Source organism: Gopherus flavomarginatus, chromosome 9, assembly GCF_025201925.1.
Source record: "Gopherus flavomarginatus isolate rGopFla2 chromosome 9, rGopFla2.mat.asm, whole genome shotgun sequence".
Classification (NCBI taxonomy): Eukaryota; Metazoa; Chordata; order Testudines; family Testudinidae; genus Gopherus; species Gopherus flavomarginatus.
The window spans coordinates 66,076,710-66,092,442 of NC_066625.1; the positions used below are offsets into that span (position 1 = coordinate 66,076,710).

The 15,733-nt window shown below is 44.4% G+C and overlaps 1 protein-coding gene across 1 annotated transcript in view; it reads right to left on the reverse strand.

Annotated features, from left to right (window-relative positions):
• MYZAP (myocardial zonula adherens protein) overlaps positions 1–15,733 on the reverse strand; it is a 98,404-nt gene that overhangs the window by 9,735 nt on the left and 72,936 nt on the right. The window lies entirely within an intron of this gene.

A 15,733-nucleotide genomic window follows, 5' to 3' on the forward strand; every position in this document is an offset into this window, starting at 1 on the left:
CAGGGATGACAGCGGGGTGTTGGGGTAGCAGTGTGTGTGTGTGTGTGTTGGAAGTGGTGGCGGGGGGGCAGGAGGCAGGCAGCTCTGTGTGTGGGGCGGGGATGACAGCGGGGTGTTGGGGTAGCAGTGTGTGTGTGTGTGTGTGTGTGTGTGTGTGTGTGTTGGAAGTGGTGGCGGGGGGACAGTAGGCAGGGCAGCTCTGTGTGTGGGGCGGGGAAGACAGCGGGGTGTTGGGGTAGCAGTGTGTGTGTGTGTGTTGGAAGTGGTGGCGGGGGGGCAGGAGGCAGGGTAGCTCTGTATATGGGGCGGGGATGACAGCGGGGTGTTGGGGTAGCTGTGTGTGTGTGTGTGTGTTGGAAGTGGCGGCGGGGGGACAGTAGGCAGGGCAGCTCTGTGTGTGGGGCGGGGATGACAGTGGGGTGTTGGGGTAGCAGTGTGTGTGTGTGTGTTGGAGGTGGTGGCGGGGGAGCAGGAGGAGGGCAGCTCTGTGTGTGGGGCGGGGATGACAGCGGGGTGTTGGGGTAGCAGTGTGTGTGTGTGTGTGTGTTGGAAGTGGTGGCGGGGGAGCAGGAGGAGGGCAGCTCTGTGTGTGGGGCAGGGATGACAGCGGGGTGTTGGGGTAGCAGTGTGTGTGTGTGTGTTGGAGGTGGTGGCGGGGGAGCAGGAGGAGGGCAGCTCTGTGTGTGGGGCGGGGATGACAGCGGGGTGTTGGGGTAGCAGTGTGTGTGTGTGTGTTGGAGGTGGTGGCGGGGGAGCAGGAGGAGGGCAGCTCTGTGTGTGGGGCGGGGATGACAGCGGGGTGTTGGGGTAGCAGTGTGTGTGTGTGTGTGTGTTGGAAGTGGTGGCGGGGGAGCAGGAGGCAGGGCAGCTCTGTGTGTGGGGCGGGGATGACAGCGGGGTGTTGGGGTAGCAGTGTGTGTGTTGGAAGTGGTGGAGGGGGAGCAGGAGGCAGGGCAGCTCTGTATGTGGGGCGGGGATGACAGCGGGGTGTTGGGGTAGCAGTGTGTGTGTGTGTGTTGGAGGTGGTGGCGGGGGAGCAGGAGGAGGGCAGCTCTGTGTGTGGGGCGGGGATGACAGCGGGGTGTTGGGGTAGCGGTGTGTGTGTGTGTGTGTGTTGGAAGTGGTGGAGGGGGAGCAGGAGGCAGGGCAGCTCTGTGTGTGGGGCAGGGATGACAGCGGGGTGTTGGGGTAGGAGTGTGTGTGTGTGTGTGTGTTGGAAGTGGTGGCGGGGGGACAGTAGGCAGGGCAGCTCTGTGTGTGGGGCGGGGAAGACAGCGGGGTGTTGGGGTAGCAGTGTGTGTGTGTGTGTTGGAAGTGGTGGCGGGGGGGCAGGAGGCAGGGTAGCTCTGTATATGGGGCGGGGATGACAGCGGGGTGTTGGGGTAGCTGTGTGTGTGTGTGTGTGTGTGTTGGAAGTGGCGGCGGGGGGACAGTAGGCAGGGCAGCTCTGTGTGTGGGGCGGGGATGACAGTGGGGTGTTGGGGTAGCAGTGTGTGTGTGTGTGTTGGAGGTGGTGGCGGGGGAGCAGGAGGAGGGCAGCTCTGTGTGTGGGGCGGGGATGACAGCGGGGTGTTGGGGTAGCAGTGTGTGTGTGTGTGTGTGTTGGAAGTGGTGGCGGGGGAGCAGGAGGAGGGCAGCTCTGTGTGTGGGGCAGGGATGACAGCGGGGTGTTGGGGTAGCAGTGTGTGTGTGTGTGTTGGAGGTGGTGGCGGGGGAGCAGGAGGCAGGGCAGCTCTGTGTGTGGGGCGGCGATGACAGCGGGGTGTTGGGGTAGCAGTGTGTGTGTGTGTGTGTGTTGGAAGTGGTGGAGGGGGAGCAGGAGGCAGGGCAGCTCTGTGTGTGGGGCGGGGATGACAGCGGGGTGTTGGGGTAGCAGTGTGTGTGTGTGTGTTGGAGGTGGTGGCGGGGGAGCAGGAGGCAGGGCAGCTCTGTGTGTGGGGCGGCGATGACAGCGGGGTGTTGGGGTAGCAGTGTGTGTGTGTGTGTGTGTTGGAAGTGGTGGAGGGGGAGCAGGAGGCAGGGCAGCTCTGTGTGTGGGGCGGGGATGACAGCGGGGTGTTGGGGTAGGAGTGTGTGTGTTGGAAGTGGTGGAGGGGGAGCAGGAGGCAGGGCAGCTCTGTATGTGGGGCGGGGATGACAGCGGGGTGTTGGGGTAGCAGTGTGTGTGTGTGTGTTGGAGGTGGTGGCGGGGGAGCAGGAGGAGGGCAGCTCTGTGTGTGGGGCGGGGATGACAGCGGGGTGTTGGGGTAGCAGTGTGTGTGTGTGTTGGAAGTGATGGCGGGGGGGCAGGAGGCAGGGTAGCTCTGTGTGTGGGGCGGGGATGACAGCGGGGTGTTGGGGTAGGAGTGTGTGTGTTGGAAGTGGTGGAGGGGGAGCAGGAGGCAGGGCAGCTCTGTATGTGGGGCGGGGATGACAGCGGGGTGTTGGGGTAGCAGTGTGTGTGTGTGTTGGAAGTGATGGCGGGGGGGCAGGAGGCAGGGTAGCTCTGTATGTGGGGCGGGGATGACAGCGGGGTGTTGGGGTAGGAGTGTGTGTGTTGGAAGTGGTGGCGGGGGGCAGGAAGAGGGCAGCTCTGTGTGTGGGGCGGGGATGACAGCGGGGTGTTGGGGTAGCAGTGTGTGTGTGTGTGTTGGAGGTGGTGGCGGGGGAGCAGGAGGAGGGCAGCTCTGTGTGTGGGGCGGGGATGACAGCGGGGTGTTGGGGTAGCAGTGTGTGTGTGTGTGTTGGAAGTGGTGGCGGGGGGGCAGGAGGCAGGGTAGCTCTGTGTGTGGGGCGGGGATGACAGCGGGGTGTTGGGGTAGCAGTGTGTGTGTGTTGGAGGTGGTGGCGGGGGAGCAGGAGGAGGGCAGGTCTGTGTATGGGGCAGGGATGACAGCGGGGTGTTGGGGTAGCAGTGTGTGTGTGTGTGTGTGTGTGTGTGTTGGAAGTGGTGGAGGGGGAGCAGGAGGCAGGGCAGCTCTGTGTGTGGGGCGGGGATGACAGCGGGGTGTTGGGGTAGCGGTGTGTGTGTGTGTGTGTGTGTGTGTGTGTGTGTTGGAGGTGGTGGCGGGGGGGGCAGGAGGCTATCCCGGGGCCTTGCCCCCCCCCGACCCGGGGCTCACCGAGCGGCCAGCAGCCTCTCCTGGCGTCTTAGCATCTCCTGCAGCTCTTGCAGGCTTCGGCCACGCAGATCCCCGCCTTCCCCTGGCGGCGATGACATGCTACCAGCCGGCCAGGAACGGGCACGTGCCACTGCGGGGGGTTCCCCAGCGCCGACTCCACCAGCCGCTTCCGTTGCCCACAGGAGGCCGCCATGTTACCGGAAGGGACGGTACGGCAGCGGGGTCAGAGTTTGTTGAAACGCGCGTGTGTGCGCCGCTGAAGGCACCGCCCCTTCCCTGGGCCCTTAGCCTGTCGTCCCGCCCCTCTGTAGGTCCCGTCCATCTAGTGCGCGCACACCTTCCCTGGGCCGGATGGGCCCCGCCTCCCGCCTCCGTGGCGCGTTCAGTGCTTACCGTCCACACGCCATCACGCCACCGCCAGTCGTGTCTCCCCCACCATCCCAAACGTGCCCAACCCCGCCTCCTCTGCGAGTCTGCCCCCTAAACCTCCGCCCACCTTCCTGCTGCCTGACCAAACACCCCCCAATAAAACCCCTGCATCCCCCACACAGACATTATAACCCCCCTCAGTCCCTTCCAACGCAGAAGCCCCAGGCTCCTCCCTCCGCTAAACTTCCCGCACAACCCTTCTCCAAACCCTGATCACCTCCCCCTCTACATGCCCCTGCTGGATCCCATATACACAAATATACCAGCTCATGACCAAGCCTCATCCACCTCCTCCTCCCAGGCCCCTTATCACTCTACCCACAACTACTTTGGGGTCTAATATCCCACATCCCTGGCACCTGCACTCCCGCTTTGCACAGAACTTCACACTCACCTTTCAGATAACTGTGTATAGGGTCATACATTGTAGGGCACTGTATCTTAAAAATAAACGGTCATAGATGATGTTGGAAGCAAAGCCAGTTGTGAATGCAATCCTAAGTCACCCAATTGTGTTCTACCTGTTCAGACCAATGGTGCGGCCAGCTCAAGCTCTACAATATTTTTTCTGCTGAGATCCTGATGTCTCATTTTTCAACCTAGCCCATCAACTATTAGATATTCATGCAGTGTTTTAATTCATTAGGGACAAATCCTGTTCATTCCTCCATGACAGCAGGAATGAAGACATAGAAGAATCAGTGTGGTGGTTTCACTGCTCAGAGGGCAGGATCAGGCTGCTTACTCAAGTCTGAATTGTGGAGACTTTTACAAGTCCCCCCACCTTTCAAATTAGCTCCTGGTAATGGCTGAAAAAGCGAAAAAAAAAAATGGGAAAGGACAGCATCTGTACCTTCCGTTCAGCACTCTTAGCAGCCTGCATGTATCAAAGTTGAAAAGTTGTTCCTTTCGCTCCCCCAACCTGTGTGCTTCTGCAGTTAGAAAGCAGACCCTACCGCTGGATAGAAAATTTCCTAATTCCTGAAGCAAGTCATTTTGTTAAACTTTCTAGTAGTACTTTAAATAAACAAACAAGAATAATAGAAATTAGCTGTCTACCACCCCAGAGCAAAATTTATATAATGGTGTCCTACTCAATGATTGTGCAATGGGGCACCCCTTGTAAAGTGACTGGTGTCTGAGAACATACCAGGATGAGACTCAAAATGGCAATTTTCAAATACATCTATATTCCCACAAAACATTAACACAAGACAACCAGCAAAATAGGAGAAATGCACTCAAGACTACAGGGAGTGAGACTTAAACAGCAGGAACCAGGAAGAGAGGGATGGATTGAGAGTAGAAGGAAGGGAATTGAACGGGGATGGTAGGGTGGCGCCAGTTTCCTATTTCAAGCTGAGCGGTGCAGATGTTTGAAAAGATCTGTGGCTTGTGAACCACAGGTTGCTGACTTCTGCACTAAATAAATCAAGCGACCAAATTGAGGCAAAGGGCCCTGAGCCCATCAGAGTTCAACTCAAGATGGATCCCCATGTCACAAAGTCTGCATTCTTGAAAGTGGTCATGATGTTCATTGCAAGAAACACATTTTGTAGTAAGCTGGATGAAAGAAATGGTAAAGAACAGAAGCAGATACTTGTGTCCAGTATTCAACAATCAGTTTACTGAGAAAGTAGTGAGGGTCTAGATTTCTCACAAAAATTGATTATTTGCATTTTTCATTGGTAAAAATCTAGCCATTTCCATTTGTTTCAATGGACATTATCTTTTAGCTGACTATAGGACCTTATTAGGACTCAAGATTTTTAATTGTCAGGGATTGCTTATTAAGGGTAAAGGTGGAGATTATAGGGATTTTTGCAAATTGACATTTTCTATTGACTATTTTTAGTTTGGCCACAAATTTACATTTTGAAAATACAGGTTTTTATTAAATGTAGTGACAATGGATACATTTCTACCTTTTTAAAAAAATTCCCAAACAAGAACAAAGAATTTGAAGTAAACAAACATTCCTCTTCACAATGCAAGAGCTAAACCTTGCAACACTAAAAAAGCCAAAAGTGAAACTGACTCCATGGACTTTCAAACAGAGAAATGCAAAATCTAAACAAAGAACACAAGACAGTGTCCTTGTTATGTCAAACTTGTTTTAAAATATCTTTGTGCATAATACACAAGGTAAATACAGAACTTCAGACTCCATTGGTTTGCTTATTTTGTTTTTTCTCAGCTGGTTGTTATGAGTGCCATGATCTTTATTAAACCCACTCCATCTAGTAGAAATAATAATAAAGCCATTAGCTGAATGGTGGTTCCCAGGTGGCAGATTTGGGTCTTTTAAAGTTTATCCCAATAGAGGCCGCTTGGTCCAAGTACTAGTAAAGAGACACATTTCTCAGAGATTGTTAAAACAGTTGTTTTATGAACAGGATGAACTGAAGGCCAATCCCAGAGGGATTGAGGGAGGAAGCATGTTAAAATGACTATCCACCCCTTTGTTTGCTCAGCTGGAAGGTGAATGGAAAGGCTGAGGGCCAGGGGAAATGAGATTAATCAAGTCGGCAGCTACCCACTGGAAAAAAAAAAACATGATCATGGTGAGAAAAACCCAACTAAATGAGTATTGAGTGGATTGTATCAGTGCCTGCTGCCTCCAGCCCAGATCATCCTCTCCTGCAGAAAATCCTACAGGAGAAGGGAAAAAAAAAATCTGTTTGCCCCATTTCTTCTTGATCATTCTGTCAGGGGAGGCAGGTTTTGCCCCTGACAAATAGGCAAGAATACTCCCCCCTCCCCAATTTAGATGACCCCATGGAAGCTGCAATAGGCCAAATGAAGACTCTATTCCCCTGCAACTGCTCTGAATTCTAGCCCCTCCTCTGGCCAACTCCCAGTAACTCTTTAGACCTATAAGTGGAACTTTTTTAGCTTACTCTTCACACAGCCAGAGGCAGGATGATGAGTATCCCTCAGCTCACCCCCTGCTGCCCTATCTCCGCCTCTTCTCCTTGTGCAAACCACAGAGAAAGAGGTGGCAATGTCATGGAAAGAGAATTACTCTTTTTTCTGTAGGGGAACCGGGAGGCACACATACAGAGGATTCTTTTAATGCACAGGTCTAGGCAGGATAGTCTACAGCTCTATCACTATTACACTTTGAGTTGCTGCTGTGTAACTTCAGTTCAATCATTATTACATGTGCAGAAAGGTAACAGCACTTACAATTTATATTTCTAACTCTAAACTGCAATACCACCATGCAACAGTAGGAAAAATGGTGATGGGGATGAAATCTCATGTTGCAAATTACCAACATGAATCATCAGCAATGATGTGCTGGATACAAAACATGTGAGAGTTCCCTTATGGCATCACTCGTAAGGACAATCACTCAGACTGTGACATTCGTCTGTCTTTAGCTAGCACCATTAGGAAGAATGCTCAGTATAGGATGCCTGTATTAAGATATGATTTAGAATTCTCTTTATGGTTTAAGTATGATCAGCAATTTAGGTGGAGGTCATCAAGTGATCCAGCTATAGAAAAGAATGGGTTGAATATACATTCCTGGTCGAGTTTGATCTTGTCACTTATTCAGCACAAGCCATTATGGATGCCTAGGCAGTGGAAAGCAGATGCAAATGCTCAAAGGTAAAAATGGATCTGAAAACCTCTCCTCACTCCTACCTCCCTGCTATGAACTGGCATTCAGAGCAATTACGGGGAAGAGGAAGCTCATGTATTCTCAGGCCTTGCCAGCTGAGAGTACACAGAACTGTTTTGCAGGAAGGAAATGCCCCAAACAGCCCTGTTTCAAAGACAAGTAGATGTCATCAGACTGAATGTGGTCAGCCTAATACAGTCTAGGGACTTTGGCCACTTCTTTTTCTACTGGGGTTCAGAAGTAATATATTTACATTGCACATCAGTACGGTTGCCAATTTTGCTTGGACGTATTCCTGGAGATTTAATCACATGACAATCTTTAATTCCTGGAGACTCCAGGCCAATCCTAGAGGGTGGCAACCATACACATAAATAGTATTTTCATAGCTTGTCTTGAAGAATGTTTTCTTTGTGTTAGAGCATGTTTTGCCTCCACATTAGAGGGGAACATTTCTTCCATTCACCTACTATTTTCTTGAACACTTTGTTCAGCACTCATATAAGGTGCTTAGTATTTCACAGGACTGGTCCCTTTGTTTCTTATAGTAGTCGACTTTGCTATGCTCCCCACTTTGGATATTGTCCCAAGAGAAGGTGCTATCTAATAACAGCTGACAGAAGGCGATAGTCTGTTTTCCATCTGAAGTCATGTCTGAAGTTAAATGCAATTTATTCCTCAATAGTATAAGAACAGTTGCTATGCAATTCAGTATTATTTGTATGGCAAATATCTTGGAACCTATAAGAAGATCCAATTATAACAAGAGCAAAAGAGAAAGAAAATCCACTCTTCTGATAAATAAATTAGAATAAATGAGGTGACAGATGAGACAAGGATTGGAGAGAGGAATATTGCTCTTTATATAGGGAGACTAGGCTTTCAAGTAATTAGGCAACATATCCAAAAGTATATTGTTTGACATATTACTGGTATACAACTCATTGGGGACATTCCAAAAGAGATATATGTTTGCATATGTGAATTTTTAATACTTCTGGAAGGTACCAGACTGAAGCTCTCTATCCACACCAAAGGATTTCTTTGGGGGGGACATATAGGAAAAAGGCTACAGCATTAAAGCCGGTCAACATTTTTCAACTAAAAAGTTTTATCGGAAAAATGTGGATGCAGCAAAATTGTTGATTTACCAACTGGGAAGTTCTAAAAAACTAAAAAAAAAAAATCTTAATTTAAATTGATATTTCAAAGCAAAACTAAAAATGTTAAATTTTGAATCAAAATGCCATTGACTTCTGGGTTTTGGAAACAAAATTTTCAATTTTCCATTTTTATTTTTTTCTGGTATCTCCTACTCAAAAAAATTAAAATAGATGTTTCCATCCTCTCCCCCACTCCCGCCTCTCTGGCGGTGTGTGTTCCTATACTGTTGATGGTGAGATCTCCTGAACAGCCTATGGGCTTAACAAAGGGCCAAATCCTACCCTCCTAACTTTGTACACTTTTTAACCTGCCCATCCACTCATAAAAACTCTCAAATGTCAAATCAGTGACTTAACTCCCCTGTTCCCCCTCAAAAATCCAACCCCCCACCCAGAAAATCCTGGAATTCTTCATGAAAGCTTAGAAGTATTAAAACCTCCAGATTTAACAAGATTTTATTAGTGCATTTTGGCAATTTGCAGGAAAACCAGAGTCCAAGTCTGAGAGGCACCCCAAAGCTATCAAAAATGCCCATATAAAAGTACATCTCAGAAAGTATTAGCTAAGCTATAACACTTAGTTTACAGAACTTATCTTAAGAGAGCAAACAACACTGCTCATCACTGATTAGTCCCTGGTTCTAATCTTTGCTATTGCTTGCATATTTATAAGACGCTTTCGATGCAGTGAACATATTATTTGCTTCATTTAAAATATGCTTTTAGAAGACAATATACACTCATTAATATGTCTGATTAATAATGGAAATTTAAGTTATAAAAAAATGGGCCAATTTATTCTAGTGGTATAACTCCAGTGATGTCAATGGAGCATCATCCCTGATGTACTTGGGAACCTGTCTTCATCTGCCCTTGGTTTAGACAACAGAATGGATAGTCATTTTTACAACAGTTTTTGTGTGTTTGTTTTTTGAGGGAGAAGGGACCACTATGCCAGTTGTTGTGTATCCAAAACAAGTCTACATTCTCTTTTCTTTAATTAAGAGCCTCATCTACTTGATACTTAGCTCAAAGAGCAGTTTTCAGTCCTAAACAAGGGAGTGATTTCCTGTTCTCAAGAGTAATCTGCCAAAGAAAACATTAACAAGAAAGTCCAAGAGCCAAACAAATCACTTTCAAATTCATACATGTTTTGCACATAGAAGGGTTTGTAGGATAAGTTGTTTCTATGATTTTTATGGTAAACTTTTGTTATGTTCTAATTAGTGCTGAGACACTAGAGTTTAAAAATTCATATAAAATATACAATATCTATTGAAGTTTATCCTTTTCAAATCCTACATATCGTAGATATTAAAATGTACAATGTAATTATTATTTATACAGTATATGCAAACTGAATCCGCAAATGCTTTTTTGAGTTAAATACAAGATAGCTGATAACATGGTTTAAATTACAAAAGAATATGGGGTATGAACACTGTTTTGTGATCTAAATAAAATGATATAATTTACTCTTACATATTCAATGCACTTTATAGGACCTAGCTACATGGATCTCATTGACTATTCCAGAAACCCCCTAATTTCCAGTGTTGTAAGACACATTTATCCAAACCAGTGTTGATAAACAGGATATTGAATTATAAAAACATTTTTACAGTTTGACTTAGGTACATATACTCAAAGGCCAGAAGGACCCACTGATCATCTAGTTTGATCTCCTGACAGTGGAACTATGCTGATTTACACCAGCTGATGATCTGATCCTAAATCTTTAACTGTTCTCTGAGTAACAAACTTTTTCCCCCCTCCCTCCTTCATCATCAAAGACCACACATTATCCATCAATCAAGTCTGAACAAAATTCAATTATAAAATCCTTGTCTTTTCTTTTAGTTAGTGATTTCTGTGCAGCATATCCGATATCAAGATGTTTTTAATTAGTACAGAGTTTCTTCAGTCCTTTTCATTTAGTTTAGAAATTAATCCATATTTCAAATTATTCTATAAATCATAATATATTTTTTAAGAGGAAACTTCTACAAGGAAGACCCAAGATCCAGTTGATCTGAAGCAAGCCCAGCGCAGTTTCACAGTCAGAGTGGTTGATTTTTTGCTTTACTCAGTTAATGAGACCTGTATGACATTTTCAGAAGAAATTCCATTGAACCCTTTGAAAGCATAATGAATTTCCTTTTGATATTTATAATAAAACACAGCCCAACGTTTTCCCCATTCTCTCACAATCTCCAAGCAAATGCCATTTGCTGAGAAACTCCCCCATATGACTGTTGTTTCTGAACCTTTGCCTATGTAACTAACTGCATTGGGCTCCATTATGATTTAGGGGAAAAAAAGATTAACATCTTTTGTAACCATGCACCTTTCACCCATCTTTTAATTCAGTCTTCATCCAGCCACCTGAAGCTTAAAGATTGCTCCCACATAATAAACCAGCCTCATCACATGATCAAGATAAACTGCTTGTGAAGCCATCTTGCCATGTAAGATGTCAAGAGATGCTTGTGTAATGAACTGTGGCTGTGTACCCATGAGAACACCAGAATCAGAAGTGGGGTTCAATTCAAAAATCTTCAGCATCAAGATCACGGACATCTATCACTTGAACAAAGTAGGAACAATGAGGGCCTACCGACACTTGAAACACTACAGCGACATAGCTGCAGTGCTGTAGCATTTCAGTGTATGCACTACCTGTGCGGATGGGAGGGGTTCTCCCATAGGCGATCCACTTCCCTGAGAGACAGTAACTAGGTCGATGGAAGAATTCCATCAGCCGAGCACTGTCTACATTGGGGTTAAGTTGATTTAAATACATCTCTCAGAGACATGGATTTTTCATACGCCTGAGCAACTTAGCTGGGTTGACCTAACTTTTTAGCGTAACTCAGGCTAAGTTATGAAATAGTCTGAATGGTTGCTGCTATCAGCCACCAGAGGGAGTGATGATCACATGCACTAGGCAAGCATACCATATATGCATTGGGTATAGAAAAATCAACCACCATCAGAAGAGTTTTGTGTAGCTTGAAGGCTTGTCTTTCACCAACCAAAGTTGGTCCAGTATAAGATATTACCTCACCCACCTTGTGTCTCACTGTCATCTCTGGCACATATTAATGTATTTGAAGATCCTGCCAATAGTTTCACTTCTCATTTATAATTCTGATAAACTTCAAACTGGCTGTAAAATGGTGGAATCCCAGTTCAGACAGCTTAGTGTCTCAGAAACCACTAGGGCACCAAGTCTCAGGCACCATAGTGTAATTCAAGGAAAGATCCTCCACATAAGGTTAAATCAACAGTTACCACTGATGTCAGGTCTGAGTAGTTTCAGTGTATTTGCTACCTGGTCACAAGACAATTCCTCTGGTTTGCAGTATAAAAATAGCTCCTCAGTTCAGGGGTCTATAGAAAGTAACCTATTTAAATAAAAAGTAGGGGGCCTTGTCCTCAGGCCCTTTCCCAGTGGAGCAATTTCTATGCCTTTTCACAAGGAGAAACAGGTTTATCCCTTCACTGGTAATAATGCAGAACCAGTATTTTAGGGTTTTTTTTTTTAATTAAATGTTTAAGAGCTACTTCTATAGTAGCACAGGTTATAATAAAACACTTTAGATAAGCAGATACTATACAGATCTCCATCCGACTGTATTTGAAGTAATTTACATATTCCTTGATTTTTTTGGGTGGCAGGAGTCTGGGAGGAAACAAACACTTACTTTGAATTTTGAAAGTACACCTCTACCTCGATATAACGCTGTCCTTGGGAGCCAAACAATCTTACCGCATTATAGGTGAAACCGCGTTATATTAAACTTGCTTTGATCTACCAGAGTGCGCAACCCTGCCCATCCCGGAGCACTGATTTACCGCGTTATATCCGAATTCGTGTTATATTGGGTCACCTTATATTGAGGAAGAGGTGTAGTATAATACTGAACTTCGCTTTTTAGAAAATGAACATTTTCAGTGTTCAGAAGTTGAAGTCCACGTTCACTAGGCCCTAACTCTGCAAATTCACACACACAGTGAGATCTACTGTGCATATGAACTTGCAGAATTGATGCCTTAATTAACAATTAATTATTTCTGCAAGTGTTCCAAACTATCCACACCAATGCAGTCACTTGTGATTCTGTCCTGAAAAATGTGCTATTTTATTTGCCGGTTACAAAGTGCAATTTCAAGATAAACTTCTCTAACAAGCATCCAAAAACATGAAAAACTTGGGAGTAAGCGAAGCATTTATTAGGTGTAGATTACTGATCATTTTAATTAAAAACACAATCTCTTACTTTGTTTCTACAGCTGGTGCCAAAGTTTAAAATCTTGGGTTAAAGTTGGGGAACACATTCATTTTGTGAAACCCTGAGGCATGCCTTGTGTCCTCCAGTAATAATATGAAATGCAAGAGCAACACTAAGTAACAGTACATTTTTTAAAATAAATGCAGCTGTGACTAATATAAAGTTACTCTTTTTAAAAACTCATTTTAATAAAGCCATAAGAAAACATTTAAAAATAAAATTAGCATTATTTTTTAAACTCTGGGATTATAAACAAGATGTGAAAAAGCATCCCTGTATTCAAATACTCACATGTAGAGTAGATGGAGTAATTTCTGCTGGCACATGGAAGTTGGGCATGAGATGTTAAGCCAAATTTTGAAGAAATAGTCTTCTCAATCAAAATCCAAAATCACATAATAGAATAATGCAGCTACTGCCCTTTGAAGAGAAAATTCTGCTCTGTAGTTATCCATTCCTCTTTCCAGGGCAAAATGGGCCAAGAATAAATCCAAATCCAAATGTAGGGCTTTGACTACAAGACTTGGTCCTGATTCTACAAACATTTATCACTGAATAGAATTGCTTACAGTTAACTGTAGTACAAACCGAGGTCTCAATCCAATAAAACAGTGAAGCTTTATTGCTTACTACTGAGTAAGCAATATGTTCACTAGCAAGTGTTTGTAGGATCAAGCTCTTTGATAGTTATCTAAGGTACACAGCTCCGCTGTAAACATTCTGCGAAAGAATGTTGGATATTAGTGCACCTTTTGGGGGCAAACAGAGCCTTTAGGACTGTAACAGGTGATCCATCCAAGAAGAAAAGAGGTGGCTTGCAAATCAATGCCCTTTTGCAAGAGAATTATAGATTTTACACCTAATTATATTAGATTGAAAATAAAATAAATTACAGCTTAATTTTACAGAAAGAATTTCAACACAGAATCAGAAAAACTATACAACTGTACAACAGTCTCTCCTTCAATGTGTTTGAAATATGACAAATTGCACTAAACAGCTTCCTCTCAAGAAGCAATACATATTGCATTTTCATGCTGCTCTTCTTCCATAACCACATGCAAAACACTAATGTCAGTAGCAACTTCAGATATGGAGCTACTAAAAAGCTGCACACAGAAAATGTTGAGCAAAATTCTCGGCTGCTGGTCTTCTCTGTGGCTGCTTAGCTTAATTCTTATCAGCTGCAAAAGGCACTTGCTTATTGAAGGACTGCACTGACTTGTGTGCTTAAGATGTATTATTCTTCACAGTAAACTCCAAGACTCTCTTGAATGGAGTGTATGTCCTCACAGGTCTTGAAGTTTCAGGAGACCTTCTGCTGTCGATGTTTGTACTACTAAGAGATGAAAAAGACATTTTAACTGTCAAAGTCTCTGAGGTTCAACTTGTTTTGCTTGACATGTCAATTTGGGCAGCTGACTGTAAACTTCACTGCAAAGAACTTGTGTCTTGAAGGTTCTTTTTGATATTGGCTCTAGAAACTGTAATGCACGTTAGATACACACCTGATATTTTTTTAAATGTCATGAAGAACTCTTAATAATCTTATGCGAGATACTAGCAAGTTTGGGATGTGAGCATCAACAAATCACATATTAGACTATATAGCAACACAGGTGCTCTAATTTAGCATGCTTGTGACATGGAATTAAAAAATAAAATTGACTGTAAAATGTTTCATAAAAACTAAACTAGGTAGATGTCATGGATAAGTTTCAAGAATGGAAGAAATCTGAGAGCTATGCAAAGGCTGCTTTGAAACCTAAAAAGGCCCCAAGAAGCACCACAAAGAAGGGTTTGTCAACTTCATAGTACCATTAAATTATGCTCTAGGCTCAAAGTTGCCAAACAAGTTGAAAAACTGACATGGTAGTTTTTATATCAGGAGGGCAAAATTATACAAGATAATTTACTGATTTCATGTGCCTACTTGCATTCCTCAAAATTAAATATTTATTTTGCAGGGCTGTTAAAATGGATTAGTGTACTGCTGGGTGTTTTAAAAATGGCAAAGCTATTGGGGTTTATTGTTCATGGACAATTATTACTTTTTATTTTAAGTGCATTTTGAGCAAGTTCTGTCCCCCTCCTAATGCAAGTGCACAGAGCCTTGGTTATAGCCGAACTAACATGGTTCCACTGAAGCATGTAAGAGAGAGAGTGTAGCCCATACAAATAGGCTGTGAAGACATCCTTCCCCTCAAACCAAAGAAAGCAGTTTAGGTAAAGGCTCAAGAGATAAAACATAACTATGCAGATCCACTGGCCAGTCCCCATGTAGGGCTGGGAGCATGTACAATAACTACGGCAGCCTTAAAAGGAGCTCTACTGCCACTAAACCTTTAGAAGGAGTCACCATTTTTTCCTCCCACCCCTGAAGCTTGTATTAGTCAGGCTTGGAACAGGATTCACCTAGTTACATACACGTAGTTCAGCAGTTAATATGTTAATAGTTATATTGTAATAGCTTTCAGAGGAGCTCGTACAGCAAACAGTGGTCAACAATATGTTATTTCCTATATTAGGTTCCTGTAGTATTTCAGATAATATCTAGCAATTTTAAGCAAACACTGATTTTTTAAAATAGTGATGGACCATGTATGTTATGAATACACAACAACATTAGCCTAATTTGAATGATGGATCAGCCAAATTCCAGTACTGCCCAACATACTAGATACTTTATGCAACCCGACTGAAGTGCTAAAGTTCTGCTGCTATGTTCTGCTGCACTCACAGTAGGAAAACTTGAATGCTATTTTTCCTGCAAGTCACAAGAACAATTCTTTGATAGCCCCCAAAAGATGGAACTCTAGGGGTCTAGCTTTAATTCCTTGCTCATTTCATTCTTTCGTAGTTAAATACTCCAGGAGTCTCTACCATGTTCCATCATTTAAAGGAAAGAAACATGTTTGTTGTAGGTGTCAGAAATTAAGTCAATGGTAAATATCATTTCTATGCTACACACCACTCTGTATGCCATGAAGAAAAAGATCATTAACTAGAAGTATGTTAATTATTAGACTGAAGATAAGTTCTTGAGAAATTACTGTTGGCAGAGATATAAACTGTTGTTCCAAATCCACATGCTGTTTTAATGGATAGGTTTAT